The sequence below is a fragment of the Mobula hypostoma genome, chromosome 6 (assembly GCF_963921235.1).
Source record: "Mobula hypostoma chromosome 6, sMobHyp1.1, whole genome shotgun sequence".
Lineage (NCBI taxonomy): Eukaryota > Metazoa > Chordata > Chondrichthyes > Myliobatiformes > Myliobatidae > Mobula > Mobula hypostoma.
The window spans coordinates 112,658,376-112,672,632 of record NC_086102.1 but is presented as its reverse complement, the minus strand read 5'-3'; the positions used below and the strand labels follow the sequence as shown (position 1 = coordinate 112,672,632).

At 44.5% G+C, this 14,257-nt stretch overlaps 1 pseudogene; it reads right to left on the bottom strand.

The window, feature by feature from the left end:
• Positions 1-13,275: 13,275 nt before the first annotated feature.
• Positions 13,276-13,617, bottom strand: LOC134348746 (putative uncharacterized protein DDB_G0287191; annotated as a pseudogene).
• Between the last annotated feature and the right edge of the window lie 640 nt (positions 13,618-14,257).

Below are 14,257 nucleotides of genomic sequence, written 5' to 3'. Positions count from 1 at the left end.
GAGATGCTGCATTTAATTCCCTCATCCAAGTCATTAATATATATTGTAAACAAATGGGGTCCCAGCACTGAGCCTTGCGGTACCCCACTAGTCACCGCCTGCCATTCTGAAAAGGTCCCGTTTATTCCCACTCTTTGCTTCCTGTCTGCTAACCAATTCTCCACCCACACCAATACCTTACCCCCAATACCGTGTGCTTTAAGTTTGCACACTAATCTCCTATGTGGGACCTTGTCAAAAGCCTTTTGAAAATCCAAATATACCACATCCACTGGTTCTCCCCTATCCACTCTACTGGTTACATCCTCAAAAAATTCTATGAGATTCGTCAGACATGATTTTCCTTTCACAAATCCATGCTGACTTTGTCCGATCATTTCACCGCTTTCCAAATGTGCTGTTATCACATCCTTGATAACTGACTCCAGCAGTTTCCCCACCACCGACGTTAGGCTAACCGGCCTATAATTCCCCGGTTTCTCTCTCCCTCCTTTTTTAAAAAGTGGGGTTACATTAGCCACCCTCCAATCCTCAGGAACTAGTCCAGAATCTAACGAGTTTTGAAAAATTATCACTAATGCATCCACTATTTCTTGGGCCACTTCCTTAAGCACTCTGGGATGCAGACCATCTGGCCCTGGGGATTTATCTGCCTTCAATCCCTTCAATTTACCTAACACCACTTCCCTACTAACATGTATTTCGCTCAGTTCCTCCATCTCACTGGACCCTCTGTCCCTTACTATTTCTGGAAGATTATTTATGTCCTCCTTAGTGAAGACAGAACCAAAGTAATTATTCAATTGGTCTGCCATGTCCTTGCTCCCCATAATCAATTCACCTGTTTCTGTTTGCAGGGAACCTACATTTGTCTTTATCAGTCTTTTCCTTTTTACATATCTATAAAAGCTTTTACAGTCCGTTTTTATGTTCTCTGCCAGTTTTCTCTCATAATCTTTTTTCCCCTTCCTAATTAAGCCCTTTGTCCTCCTCTGCTGAACTCTGAATTTCTCCCAGTCCTCAGGTGAGCCACTTTCTCTGGCTAATTTGTATGCTACTTCTTTGGAATTGATACTATCCCTAATTTCTCTTGTCAGCCACGGGTGCACTACCTTCCTTGATTTATTCTTTTGCCAAACTGGGATGAACAATTGTTGTAGTTCATCCATGCAACCTTTAAATGCCTGCCATTGCATATCCACCGTCAATCCTTGAAGTGTCATTTGCCAGTCTATCTTAGCTAATTCATGTCTCATACCTTCAAAGTTACCCCTCTTTAAGTTCAGAACCTTTGTTTCTGAATTAACTACGTCACTCTCCATGTTAATGAAGAATTCCACCATATTATGGTCACTCTTACCCAAGGGGCCTCTCACGACAAGATCGCTAATTAACCCTTCCTCATTGCTCAAAACCCAGTCCAGAATAGCCTGCTCTCTAGTCGGTTCCTCGACATGTTGGTTCAAAAAACCATCCCGCATACATTCCAAGAAATCCTCTTCCTCAGCACCTTTACCAATTTGGTTCACCCAGTCTACATGTAGATTGAAGTCACCCATTATAACTGCTGTTCCTTTATTGCACACATTTCTAATTTCCTGTTTAATACCATCTCCGACCTCACTACTACTGTTAGGTGGCCTGTACACAACTCCCACCAGCGTCTTCTGCCCCTTAGTGTTACGCAGCTCTACCCATATCGATTCCACATCTTCCCGGCTTATGTCCTTCCTTTCTATTGCGTTAATCTCTTTTTTAACCAGCAACGCCACCCCACCTCCCCTTCCTTCGTGTCTATCCCTCCTGAATATTGAATATCCCTGAACGTTGAGCTCCCATCCCTGGTCACCCTGGAGCCATGTCTCTGTGATCCCAACTATATCATAATCATTAATAACAATCTGCACTTTCAATTCATCCACCTTATTACGAATGCTCCTTGCATTGACACATAAAGCCTTCAGGCGCTCTTTTACAACTCTCTTAGCCCTTTTTAATGCTTGCCCTGGATTTGTCGGCCTGCCACTTTTACTTTTCCCCTTTGTACTTTTTGCTTCTACGCTCACTTTACACCCCTCTGTCTCTCTGCACTGGTTCCCATCCCTCTGTTGTGAACTAACCTCCTCACACCTAGCCGCTTTAATTTGATTCCCACCCCCCAACCATTCTAGTTTAAAGTCACCTCAGTAGCCCCCGCTAATCTCCCTGCCAGGATATTGGTCCCCCTAGGATTTAAGTGTAACCCGTCCTTTTTGTACAGGTCACACCTGCGCCAAAAGAGGTCCCAATGATCCAAAAACTTGAATCCCTGCCCCCTGCTCCAATCCCTCAGCCACGCATTTATCCTCCACCTCATCGCATTCCTACTCTCACTGTCGCGTGGCACAGGCAGTAATCCCGAGATTACTACCTTTGCGGTCCTTTTTCTCAACTCCCTTCCTAGCTCCCTATATTCTTCTTTCAGGACCTCATCCCTTTTCCTACCTATGTCATTGGTACCTATATGTACCAGGACCTCTGGCTCTTCACCCTCCCACTTCAGGATATCTTGGACACGATCAGAAATATCCCGGACCCTGGCACCAGGGAGGCAAACTACCATCCGAGTCTCTGGACTGCGTCCACAGAATCGCCTATCTGACCCCCTTACTATCGAGTCCCCTATCACAACTGCCCTCCTCTTCCTTGCTCTACCCTTCTGAGCTACAGGGCCAGACTCTGTGCCGGAGGCAGGGCCACTGTCGCTTCCCCCGGGTAAGCTGTCCCCCCCAACAGTACTCAAACAGGAGTACCTGTTGTTAAGGGGCACAGCCGCCGGGGTACTCCCCATCACCTTCCTTTTCCCCTTCCCCCTCCTAACCGTGACCCACTTGTCTGCCTCCCGTGGCCCCGGCGTGACCACCTGCCTTCCACTCCTCTCTATCACCTCCTCGCTCTCCCTGACCAGACGAAGGTCATCGAGTTGCAGCTCCAGTTCCGTAACGCGGTCCCTTAGGAGCTGCATCTCGATGCACTTGGCGCAGATGTAGACGTCCGGGAGGCTTGGAGACTCCAGGGCCTCCCACATCCGACACCGAGAACAGCAAACTGCCCTCACAGTCATAATGCCCCTCTCCTCAAATAGCAACAGAAAATGAATGTCAAACCTTCCTCGCCTCGCCCGCGTCCGCCTAAGCCCGGTGAGCCGAAGCCCTTAAGTCTTCACTCTGCTCCCGGCTCACTCCGCTGCCCGCTCTCTGAGGCTCTGTTCCTTTTAAATCTGCCGCGCTGCACTGCCCGACGTCACACGCCTGCGCAATCCCGCCTCTCAGAAAGCCGTTGGAGAAAAAAAATAACGAAAATTTCAAAAATCTCTTTTTCGGCACTCCCACTCAGACTCTCAGACTCCTTCTTCGAATCGAATAAGGAATAACCGAATGATGGTAGTCTTGGTTTGAATGGTGGTGTTGGTGAGGATGGTAGTGTTGGTTTGAATGGTGTTTTTGGTGAGGATGATGGTAGTGTTGGTTTGAATGGTGGTGTTGCTGTGGATGAAATTGTTGGTTTGAATGATGGTGTTGGTGAGGATGATGGTAGTCTTGGTTTGAATGGTGGTGGTGCTGAGGATGATGGTAGTGTTGGTTTGAATGGTGGTGTTGGTGAGGATGGTAGTGTTGGTTTGAATGGTGTTTTTGGTGAGGATGATGGTAGTGTTGGTTTGAATGGTGGTGATGGTGTGGATGGTGCTGTTGGTTTGAATGGTGGTGTTGGTGTGGATGGTAGTTTTGGTTTGAATGGAGGTGTTGTTTTGAATGGTGGTGTCGGTGAGTATGGTAGTGTTGGTGTGGATGGTAGTGTTGCTTTGAATTGTGGTGTTGGAGTGGATAGTAGTGTTGGTTTGAATGGTGGTGTTGGTGAGGATGGTAGTGTTGGTTCGAATGGTGATGTTGGTGTGGGTGTGGATGGTAGTGTTGGTTTGAATTGTGGTGTTGGTGAGGATGGTAGTGTTGGTTTGAATGGTGGATTTGGTGTGGATGGCGGTCTTGGTGTGGATACTAGTGCTGGATTGAACGGTGGTGTTGGTGTGGATGGTCGTGTTAGTTTGAATGGTGGTGTTGGTATGGCTGGTAGTGTTGATTTGAATGGTGGTGTTGGTGTGGATGGTAGTGTTGGTTTGAATGGTGGTGTTGGTGAGCATGGTAGTGTTGGTTTGAATGGTGGTTTTGGTTTGAATGGTTGTGTTGATTTCAATGTTGGTGTTGGTGTGGATGGTAGTGTTGGTTTGAATGGTGGTGTTGGTGAGGATGATGGTAGTGTTGGTTTGAATGGTGGTGTTAGTGTGGATGGTAGTGTTGGTTTGAATGGCGGTGTTGGTGAGGATGTTGTTAGTTTTCGTTCTAATGTTGGTGTTGGTGTGGATGGTAGTGTTGTTGTGTATGGTAGTGTTGGTTTGAATGGTGGTGTTGGTGAGGATGATGGTAGTGTTGGTTTGAATAATGGTGTTGGTGTTGGTGTGGATGGTAGTGTTTGTTTGAATGGTGCTGTTGGTGTTGGTGAGGTTGGTAGTATTGGTTTGAATGGTGGTGTTGGTGTGGATGGTAGTGTTGGTTTGAATGGTGATGTTGGTGTGGAAGGTAGTGTTGGTTTGAATGGTGGTGTTGTTGTGGATGGTAGTGTTGGTTTGAATGGAGGTGTTGGTGATGATGATGGTAGTGTTGGTGAGGATGGTAGAGTTAGTTTGAATGGTGGTGTTGGTGAGGATGGTAGTGTTAGTTTGAACGGTGGTGTTGGTGTGTATGGTAGTTTAGGTTTATATGCTGGTGTTGATGTGGATGGTAGTGTTGGTTTCAATGGTGCTGTTGGTGTGGATGGTAGTGTTGGTTTGAATGGTGGTGTTGGTGAGGATGGTAGTGTTGGTTTGAATGGTGGTGCTGGTAAGGACAGTAGTTTTGGTTTAAATGTTGGTGTTGGTTTGAATGGTGGTGTTTTTGAGTATGGTAGTCTTGGTGTGGATGGTAATGTTGGTTTGAATGGTTGTGTTGGTGATGATATTGTTGGTTTGAATGGTGGCTTTGGTGAGGATGGTAGTGTTGGTTTGAATGGAGGTGTTGGTGAGGATGATGGTAGTTTTGGTTTGAATGGTGGTGTTGGTGTGGATGACATTGTTGGTTTGAATGATTGTGTTGATGAGGATGATGGTAGTGTTGGTTTGAATGGTGATGTTGGTGTGGAAGGTAGTGTTGGTTTGAATGGTGGTGTTGTTGTGGATGGTAGTGTTGGTTTGAATGGAGGTGTTGGTGATGATGATGGTAGTGTTGGTGAGGATGGTAGAGTTAGTTTGAATGGTGGTGTTGGTGAGGATGGTAGTGTTAGTTTGAATGGTGGTGTTGGTGTGTATGGTAGTTAAGGTTTATATGCTGGTGTTGATGTGGATGGTAGTGTTGGTTTGAATGGTGGTGTTGGTGTGAATGTTAGTGTTGGTGTGGATGATAGTTTTGGATTGAATGGTGGTGTTGGTGAGGATGGTTGTGTTGTTGTGGATGGTAGTGTTGGTTTGAATGGTGGTGTTGGTTTGAATGGTGGTGTTGGTGAGGATGGTAGAGTTCGTTTGAAAGGTTGTGTTGGTGAGGATGGTAGTGTTGGACTGAATGGTGGTGCTGGTAAGGACGGTAGTTTTGGTTTAAATGTTGGTGTTGGTTTGAATGGTGGTGTTTTTGAGTATGGTAGCCTTGTTGTGGATGGTAGTGTTGGTTTAAATGGTGGTGTTGGTGTGGAAGGTAGTGTTGGTTTGAATGGTTGTGTTGGTGTTGATGATATTGTTGGTTTGAATGGTGGCTTTGGTGAGGATGGTAATGTTGGTTTGAATGGAAGTGTTGGTGAGGATGACATTGTTGGTTTGAATGATTGTGTTGGTGAGGATGATGGTAGTGTTGGTTTTAATGGTGATGTTGGTGTGGAAGTTAGTGTTGGTTTGAATGGTGGTGTTGTTGTGGATGGTAGTGTTGGTTTGAATGGAGGTGTTGGTGATGATGATGGTAGTGTTGGTGAGGATGGTAGAGTTAGTTTGAATGGTGGTGTTGGTGAGGATGGTAGTGTTAGTTTGAATGGTGGTGTTGGTGTGTATGGTAGTTTAGGTTTATATGCTGGTGTTGATGTGGATGGTAGTGTTGGTTTGAATGGTGCTGTTGGTGTGGATGGTAGTGTTGGTTTGAATGGTGGTGTTGGTGAGGATGGTAGTGTTGGTTTGAATGGTGGTGCTGGTAAGGACAGTAGTTTTGGTTTAAATGTTGGTGTTGGTTTGAATGGTGGTGTTTTTGAGTATGGTAGTCTTGGTGTGGATCGTAGTGTTGGTTTGAATGGTTGTGTTGGTGATGATATTGTTGGTTTGAATGGTGGCTTTGGTGAGGATGGTAGTGTTGGTTTGAATGGAGGTGTTGGTGAGGATGATGGTAGTTTTGGTTTGAATGGTGGTGTTGGTGTGGATGACATTGTTGGGTTGAACGATTGTGTTCGTGAGGATGATGGTAGTGTTGGTTTGAATGGTGATGTTGGTGTGGAAGGTAGTGTTGGTTTGAATGGTGGTGTTGTTGTGGATGGTAGTGTTGGTTTGAATGGAGGTGTTGGTGATTATGATGGTAGTGTTGGTGAGGATGGTAGAGTTAGTTTGAATGGTGGTGTTGGTGAGGATGGTAGAGTTAGTTTGAATGGTGGTGTTGGTGAGGATGGTTGTGTTGTTGTGGATGGTAGTGTTGGTTTGAATGGTAGTCTTGGTTTGAATGGTGGTGTTGGTGAGGATGGTAGAGTTCGTTTGAATGGTGGTGCTGGTAAGGACGGTAGTTTTGGTTTAAATGTTGGTGTTGGTTTGGATGGAAGTGTTGGTGAGGATGGAAGTGTTAGTTCGAATGGAGGTGTTGGTGAGGATGGTAGTGTTAGATTGAATGGTGGTGTTGGTATGGATGGTAGTGTTAGTTTTAATGGTACTGTTGGTGAGAATGGTAGTGTTTGTTTGAATGGTGGTGTTGGTGTGGATGGTATTGTTGGTTTGAATGGTGGTGTTGTTGTGGATGGAAGTGTTGGTGTGGATGGTAGTGTTGGTGAGGATGGCAGTGTTGGTTTGAATGGTGGTGTTGGTGAGGATGGTAGTGTTGGTTTGAATGGTGTTGTTGGTGTGGATGGTATTGTTGATTTGAATGGTGGTTTTGGTGAGGATGGTAGTGTTGGTTTGAATGGTGGTTTTGGTTTGAATGGTAGTGTTGATTTGAATGGTGGTGTTGGTGTGGATGGTAGTGTTGATTTGAATGGTGGTGTTGGTGAGGATGTTAGTTTTGGTTTTAATGTTGGTGTTGGTGTGGATGGTAGTGTTGTTGTGTATGGTAGTGTTGGTTTGAATGGTGGTGTTGGTGAGGATGATGGTAGTGTTGGAATGAATGGTGGTGTTGGTGTTGGTGTGGATGGTAGTGTTGGTTTTAATGGTGTTGTTGGTGTTGGTGAGGATGGTAGTGTTGGTTTGAATGGTGGTGTTGGTGAGGATGATGTTAGTTTTGGTTTGAATGGTGGTGTTGGTGTGGATGACGTTGTTGGTTTGAATGATTGTGTTGGTGAGGATGATGGTAGTGTTGTTTTGAATGGTGGTGTTGGTGTGGATGTTAGTGTTGATTTGAATGGTGCTGTTGTTGTGGATGGTAGTGTTAGTTTGAATGGAGGTGTTGGTGAGGATGGCAGTGTTGATTTGAATGGTGGTGTTGGTGAGGATGGTAGTGTTAGTTTGAATGGTGCTGTTGGTGTGAATGGTAGTGTTGGTTCATATGGTGGTGTTACTGTGGATGGTAGTGTTGGTTTGAATGGTGCTGTTGGTGTGGATAATAGTGTTGGTTTGAATGGAAGTGTCAGTGAGGATGGAAGTGTTAGTTCGAATGGAGGTGTTGGTGAGGATGGTAGTGTTAGATTGAATGGTGGTGTTGTTATGGATGGTAGTGTTAGTTCTAATGGTACTGTTGGTGAGAATGGTTGTGTTTGTTTGAATGGTGGTGTTGGTGTGGATGGTCGTGTTAATTTCAATGTTGGTGTTGGTGTGGATGGTATTGTTCGTTTGAATGGTGGTGTTGTGGATGGAAGTGTTGGTGAGGATGGCAGTGTTGGTTTGAATGGTGGTGTTGGTGAGGATGGCAGTGTTGTTTTGAATGCTGTTGTTGGTGTGGATGGTAATGTTGGTTTGAATGGTGGTTTTGGTGAGGATGGTAGTGTTGGTTTGAATGGTGGTTTTGGTTTGAATAGTAGTGTTGATTTGAATGTTGGTGTTGGTGTGGATGGTATTGTTGGTTTGTATGGTGGTTTTGGTGAGGATGGTAGTGTTGGTTTGAATGGTGGTGTTGGTAAGGATGGTAGTGTTGGTTTGAATGGTGGTGTTGGTGTGGATGATAGTATTGGTTTGAATGGTGGTGTTGGCGTGGATGATATTGTTGGTTTGAATAGTGGTGTTGGTGAGGATGATGGTAGTGTTGGGTTGAATGGTGGTGTTGTTGTGGTTGGAAGTGTTGGTGTGGATGGTATTATTGGTTGGAATGGTGCTGTTGGTTTGAATGGTGGTGTTGGTGAGGATGATGGTAGAGTTGGTTTGAATGGTGGTGTTGGTGTTGGTGTGGATGGTAGTGTTGGTTTTAATGGTGGTGTTGGTGTTGGTGAGGATGGTAGTATTGGTTTGAATGGTGGTGTTGGTGTGGATGGTAGTGTTGGTTTGAATGGTTGTGTTGGTGTTGATGATATTGTTGGTTTGAATGGTGGCTTTGGTGAGGATGGTCGTGTTGGTTTGAATGGTGGTGTTGGTGAGGATGATGTTAGTTTTGGTTTGAATGGTGGTGTTAGTGTGGATGTCGTTGTTGGTTTGAATGATTGTGTTGGTGAGGTTGATGGTAGTGTTGGTTTGAATGGTGGTGTTGGTGTGGATGGTAGTGTTGGTTTGAATGGTGGTGTTGTTGTGGATGGTAGTGTCGGTTTGAATGGAGGTGTTGGTGAGGATGGTAGTGTTAGTTTGAATGGTGCTGTTGGTGTGGATGGTAGTGTTGTTTCATATGTTGGTGTTGATGTGGATGGTAGTGTTGGGTTGAATGGTGGTGTTGGTGTGAATGTTAGTGTTGGTGTGGATGATAGTGTTGGATTGAATGGTGGTGTTGGTGAGGAAGGTAGTGTTGGTTTGAATGGTGGTTTTGGTGAGGATGATGTTAGTTTTGGTTTGAATGGTGGTGTTGGTGTGGATGACGTTGTTGGTTTGAATGATTGTGTTGGTGAGGATGATGATAGTGTTGTTTTGAATGGTGGTGTTGGTGTGGATGTTAGTGTTGATTTGAATGGTGCAGTTGTTGTGGATGGTAGTGTTAGTTTGAATGGAGGTGTTGGTGAGGATGGCAGTGTTGATTTGAATGGTGGTGTTGGTGAGGATGGTAGTGATGGTTTGAATGGTGCTGTTGGTGTGAATGGTAGTGTTGGTTCATATGGTGGTGTTACTGTGGATGGTAGTGTTGGTTTGAATGGTGGTGTTATTGTGGATGGAAGTGTTAGTTCGAATGGAGGTGTTGGTGAGGATGGTAGTGTTAGATTGAATGGTGGTGTTGTTATGGATGGTAGTGTTAGTTTTAATGGTACTGTTGGTGAGAATGGTAGTGTTAGCTTGAATGGTGGTGTTGGTGTGGATGGTCGTTTTAATTTGAATGTTGGTGTTGGTGTGGATGGTATTGTTCATTTGAATGGTGGTGTTGTGGATGGAAGTGTTGGTTTGAATGGTTGTGTTGGTGTTGATGATATTGTTGGTTTGAATGGTGGTGTTGGTAAGGATGGCAGTGTTGGTTTGAATGGTGGTGTTGGTGAGGATGGTAATGTTGGTTTGAATGGTAGTTTTGGTGAGGATGGTAGTGTTGGTTTGAATGGTGGTTTTGGTTTGAATAGTAGTGTTGATTTGAATGTTTTCTGTTGGTGTGGATGGTATTGTTGGTTTGAATGGTGGTTTTGGTGAGGATGGTAGTGTTGGTTTGAATGGTGGTGTTGGTAAGGATGGTAGTGTTGGTTTGAATGGTTGTGTTGGTGTTGATGATATTGTTGGTTTGAATGGTGGCTTTGGTGAGGATGGTAGTGTTGGTTTGAATGGTGGTGTTGGTGTGGATGGTATTGTTGGTTTGAATGGTGGTGTTGTTGTGGATGGAAGTGTTGGTGTGGATGGTGGTGTTGGTGAGGATGGCAGTGTTGGTTTGAATGGTGGTGTTGGTGAGATTGGTAGTGTTGGTTTGAATGGTGTTGTTGGTGTGGATGGTATTGTTGATTTGAGTGGTGGTTTTGGTGAGGATGGTAGTGTTGGTTTGAATGGTGGTTTTGGTTTGAATGGTAGTGTTGATTTGAATGGTGGTGTTGGTGTGGATGGTAGTGTTGATTTGAATGGTGGTGTTGGTGAGGATGTTGTTAGTTTTGGTTTTAATGTTGGTGTTGGTGTGGATGGTAGTGTTGTTGTGTATGGTAGTGTTGGTTTGAATGGTGGTGTTGGTGATTATATTGTTGGTTTGAATGGTGGCTTTGGTGAGGATGGTAGTGTTGGTTTGAATGGAGGTGTTGGTGAGGATGATGGTAGTTTTGGTTTGAATGGTGGTGTTGGTGTGGATGACATTGTTGGTTTGAATGATTGTGTTGGTGAGGATGATGGTAGTGTTGGTTTGAATGGTGATGTTGGTGTGGAAGGTAGTGTTGGTTTGAATGGCGGTGTTGTTGTGGATGGTAGTGTTGGTTTGAATGGAGGTGTTGGTGATGATGATGGTAGTGTTGGTGAGGATGGTAGAGTTAGTTTGAATGGTGGTGTTGGTGAGGATAGTAGAGTTAGTTGGAATGGTGGTGTTGGTGAGGATGGTTGTGTTGTTGTGGATGGTAGTGTTGGTTTGAATGGTAGTCTTGGTTTGAATGGTGGTGTTGGTGAGGATGGTAGAGTTCGTTTGAAAGGGGGTGTTGGTGAGGATGGTAGTGTTGGTTTGAATGGTGGTGCTGGTAAGGACGGTAGTTTTGGTTTAAATGTTGGTGTTGGTTTGGATGGAAGTGTTGGTGAGGATGGAAGTGTTAGTTCGAATGGAGGTGTTGGTGAGGATGGTAGTGTTAGATTGAATGGTGGTGTTGGTATGGATGGTAGTGTTAGTTTTAATGGTACTGTTGGTGAGAATGGTAGTGTTTGTTTGAATGGTGGTGTTGGTGTGGATGGTATTGTTGGTTTGAATGGTGGTGTTGTTGTGGATGGAAGTGTTGGTGTGGATGGTGGTGTTGGTGAGGATGGCAGTGTTGGTTTGAATGGTGGTGTTGGTGAGATTGGTAGTGTTGGTTTGAATGGTGTTGTTGGTGTGGATGGTATTGTTGATTTGAGTGGTGGTTTTGGTGAGGATGGTAGTGTTGGTTTGAATGGTGGTTTTGGTTTGAATGGTAGTGTTGATTTGAATGGTGGTGTTGGTGTGGATGGTAGTGTTGATTTGAATGGTGGTGTTGGTGAGGATGTTGTTAGTTTTGGTTTTAATGTTGGTGTTGGTGTGGATGGTAGTGTTGTTGTGTATGGTAGTGTTGGTTTGAATGGTGGTGTTGGTGAGGATGATGGTAGTGTTGGTGTGGATGGTAGTGTTGGTTTTAATGGTGGTGTTGGTGTTGGTGAGGATGGTAGTATTGGTTTGAATGGTGGTGTTGGTGTGGATGGTAGTGTTGGTTTGAATGGTTGTGTTGGTGTTGATGATATTGTTGGTTTGAATGGTGGCTTTGGTGAGGATGGTCGTGTTGGTTTGAATGGTGGTGTTCGTGAGGATGATGTTAGTTTTGGTTTGAATGGTGGTGTTGGTGTGGATGTCGTTGTTGGTTTGAATGATTGTGTTGGTGAGGTTGATGGTAGTGTTGGTTTGAATGGTGGTGTTGGTGTGGATGGTAGTGTTGGTTTGAATGGTGGTGTTGTTGTGGATGGTAGTGTTGGTTTGAATGGAGGTGTTGGTGAGGATGGTTGTGTTAGTTTGAATGGTGGTGTTGGTGTGGATGTTAGTGTTGGTTTATATGTTGGTATTGATGTGGATGGTAGTGTTGGGTTGAATGGTGGTGTTGGTGTGAATGTTAGTGTTGGTGTGGATGATAGTGTTGGATTGAATGGTGGTGTTGGTGAGGATGGTAGTGTTGGTTTGAATGGTGGTGTTGGTGAGGATGATGTTAGTTTTGGTTTGAATGGTGGTGTTGGTGTGGATGGTAGTGTTGGTTTGAAAGATTGTGTTGGTGAGGATGATGGTAGTGTTGTTTTGAATGGTGGTGTTGGTGTGGATGTTACTGTTGATTTGAATGGTGCTGTTGTTGTGGATGGTAGTGTTAGTTTGAATGGAGGTATTGGTGAGGATGGCAGTGTTGATTTGAATGGTGGTGTTGGTGAGGATGGTAGTGTTAGTTTGAATGGTGCTGTTGGTGTGAATGGTAGTGTTGGTTCATATGGTGGTGTTACTGTGGATGGTAGTGCTGGTTTGAATGGTGGTGTTGGTGTGGATGATAGTGTTGGTTTGAATGGAAGTGTCAGTGAGGATGGAAGTGTTAGTTCGAATGGAGGTGTTGGTGAGGATGGTAGTGTTAGATTGAATGGTGGTGTTGTTATGGATGGTAGTGTTAGTTTTAATGGTACTGTTGGTGAGAATGGTTGTGTTAGTTTGAATGTTGGTGTTGGTGTGGATGGTATTGTTCATTTGAATGGTGGTGTTGTGGATGGTAGTGTTGGTTTGAATGGTGCTGTTGGTTTGAATGGTGGTGTTGGTGAGGATGGCAGTGTTGGTTTGAATGGTGGTGTTGGTGAGGATGGCAGTGTTGTTTTGAATGCTGTTGTTGGTGTGGATGGTAATGTTGGTTTGAATGGTGGTTTTGGTGAGGATGGTAGTGTTGGTTTGAATGGTGGTTTTGGTTTGAATAGTAGTGTTGATTTGAATGTTGGTGTTGGTGTGGATGGTATTGTTGGTTTGTATGGTGGTTTTGGTGAGGATGGTAGTGTTGGTTTGAATGGTGGTGTTGGTAAGGATGGTAGTGTTGGTTTGAATGGTTGTGTTGGTGTTGATGATATTGTTGATTTGAATGGTGGCTTTGGTGAGGATGGTAGTGTTGGTTTGAATGGAGGTGTTGGTGAGGATGATGGGAGTTTTGATTTGAATGGTGGTGTTGGTGTGGATGACATTGTTGGTTTGAATGATTGTGTTGGTGAGGATGATGGTAGTGTTGGTTTTAATGGTGATGTTGGTGAGGATGGTAGTGTTGGTTTGAATGGTGGTGTTGTTGTGGATGGTAGTGTTGGTTTGAATGGAGGTGTTGGTGATGATGATGGTAGTGTTGGTGAGGATGGTAGAGTTAGTTTGAATGGTGGTGTTGGTGAGGATGGTAGTGTTGGTTTGAATGGTGGTTTTGGTTTGAATGGTAGTGTTGATTTGAATGGTGGTGTTGGTGTGGATGGTAGTGTTGATTTGAATGGTGGTGTTGGTGAGGATGTTGTTAGTTTTGGTTTTAATGTTGGTGTTGGTGTGGATGGTAGTGTTGTTGTGTATGGTAGTGTTGGTTTGAATGGTGGTGTTGGTGAGGATGATGGTAGTGTTGGTGTGGATGGTAGTGTTGGTTTTAATGGTGGTGTTGGTGTTGGTGAGGATGGTAGTATTGGTTTGAATGGTGGTGTTGGTGTGGATGGTAGTGTTTGTTTGAATGGTAGTGTTGGTGTGGATGATATTGTTGGTTTGAATGGTGGCTTTGGTGAGGATGGTCGTGTTGGTTTGAATGGTGGTGTTCGTGAGGATGATGTTAGTTTTGGTTTGAATGGTGCTGTTGGTGTGGATGTCGTTGTTGGTTTGAATGATTGTGTTGGTGAGGTTGATGGTAGTGTTGGTTTGAATGGTGGTGTTGGTGTGGATGGTAGTGTTGGTTTGAATGGTGGTGTTGGTGTGGATGGTAGTGTTGGTTTGAATGGTGGTGTTGGTGAGGATGGTAGTGTTAGTTTGAATGGTGGTGTTGGTGTGGATGGTAGTGTTGTTTCATATGTTGGTGTTGATGTGGATGGTAGTGTTGGGTTGAATGGTGGTGTTGGTGTGAATGTTAGTGTTGGTGTGGATGATAGTGTTGGATTGAATGGTGGTGTTGGTGAGGAAGGTAGTGTTGGTTTGAATGGTGGTTTTGGTGAGGATGATGTTAGTTTTGGTTTGAATGGTGGTGTTGGTGTGGATGACGTTGTTGGTTTGAAAGATTGTGTTGGTGAGGATGATGGTAGTGTTGT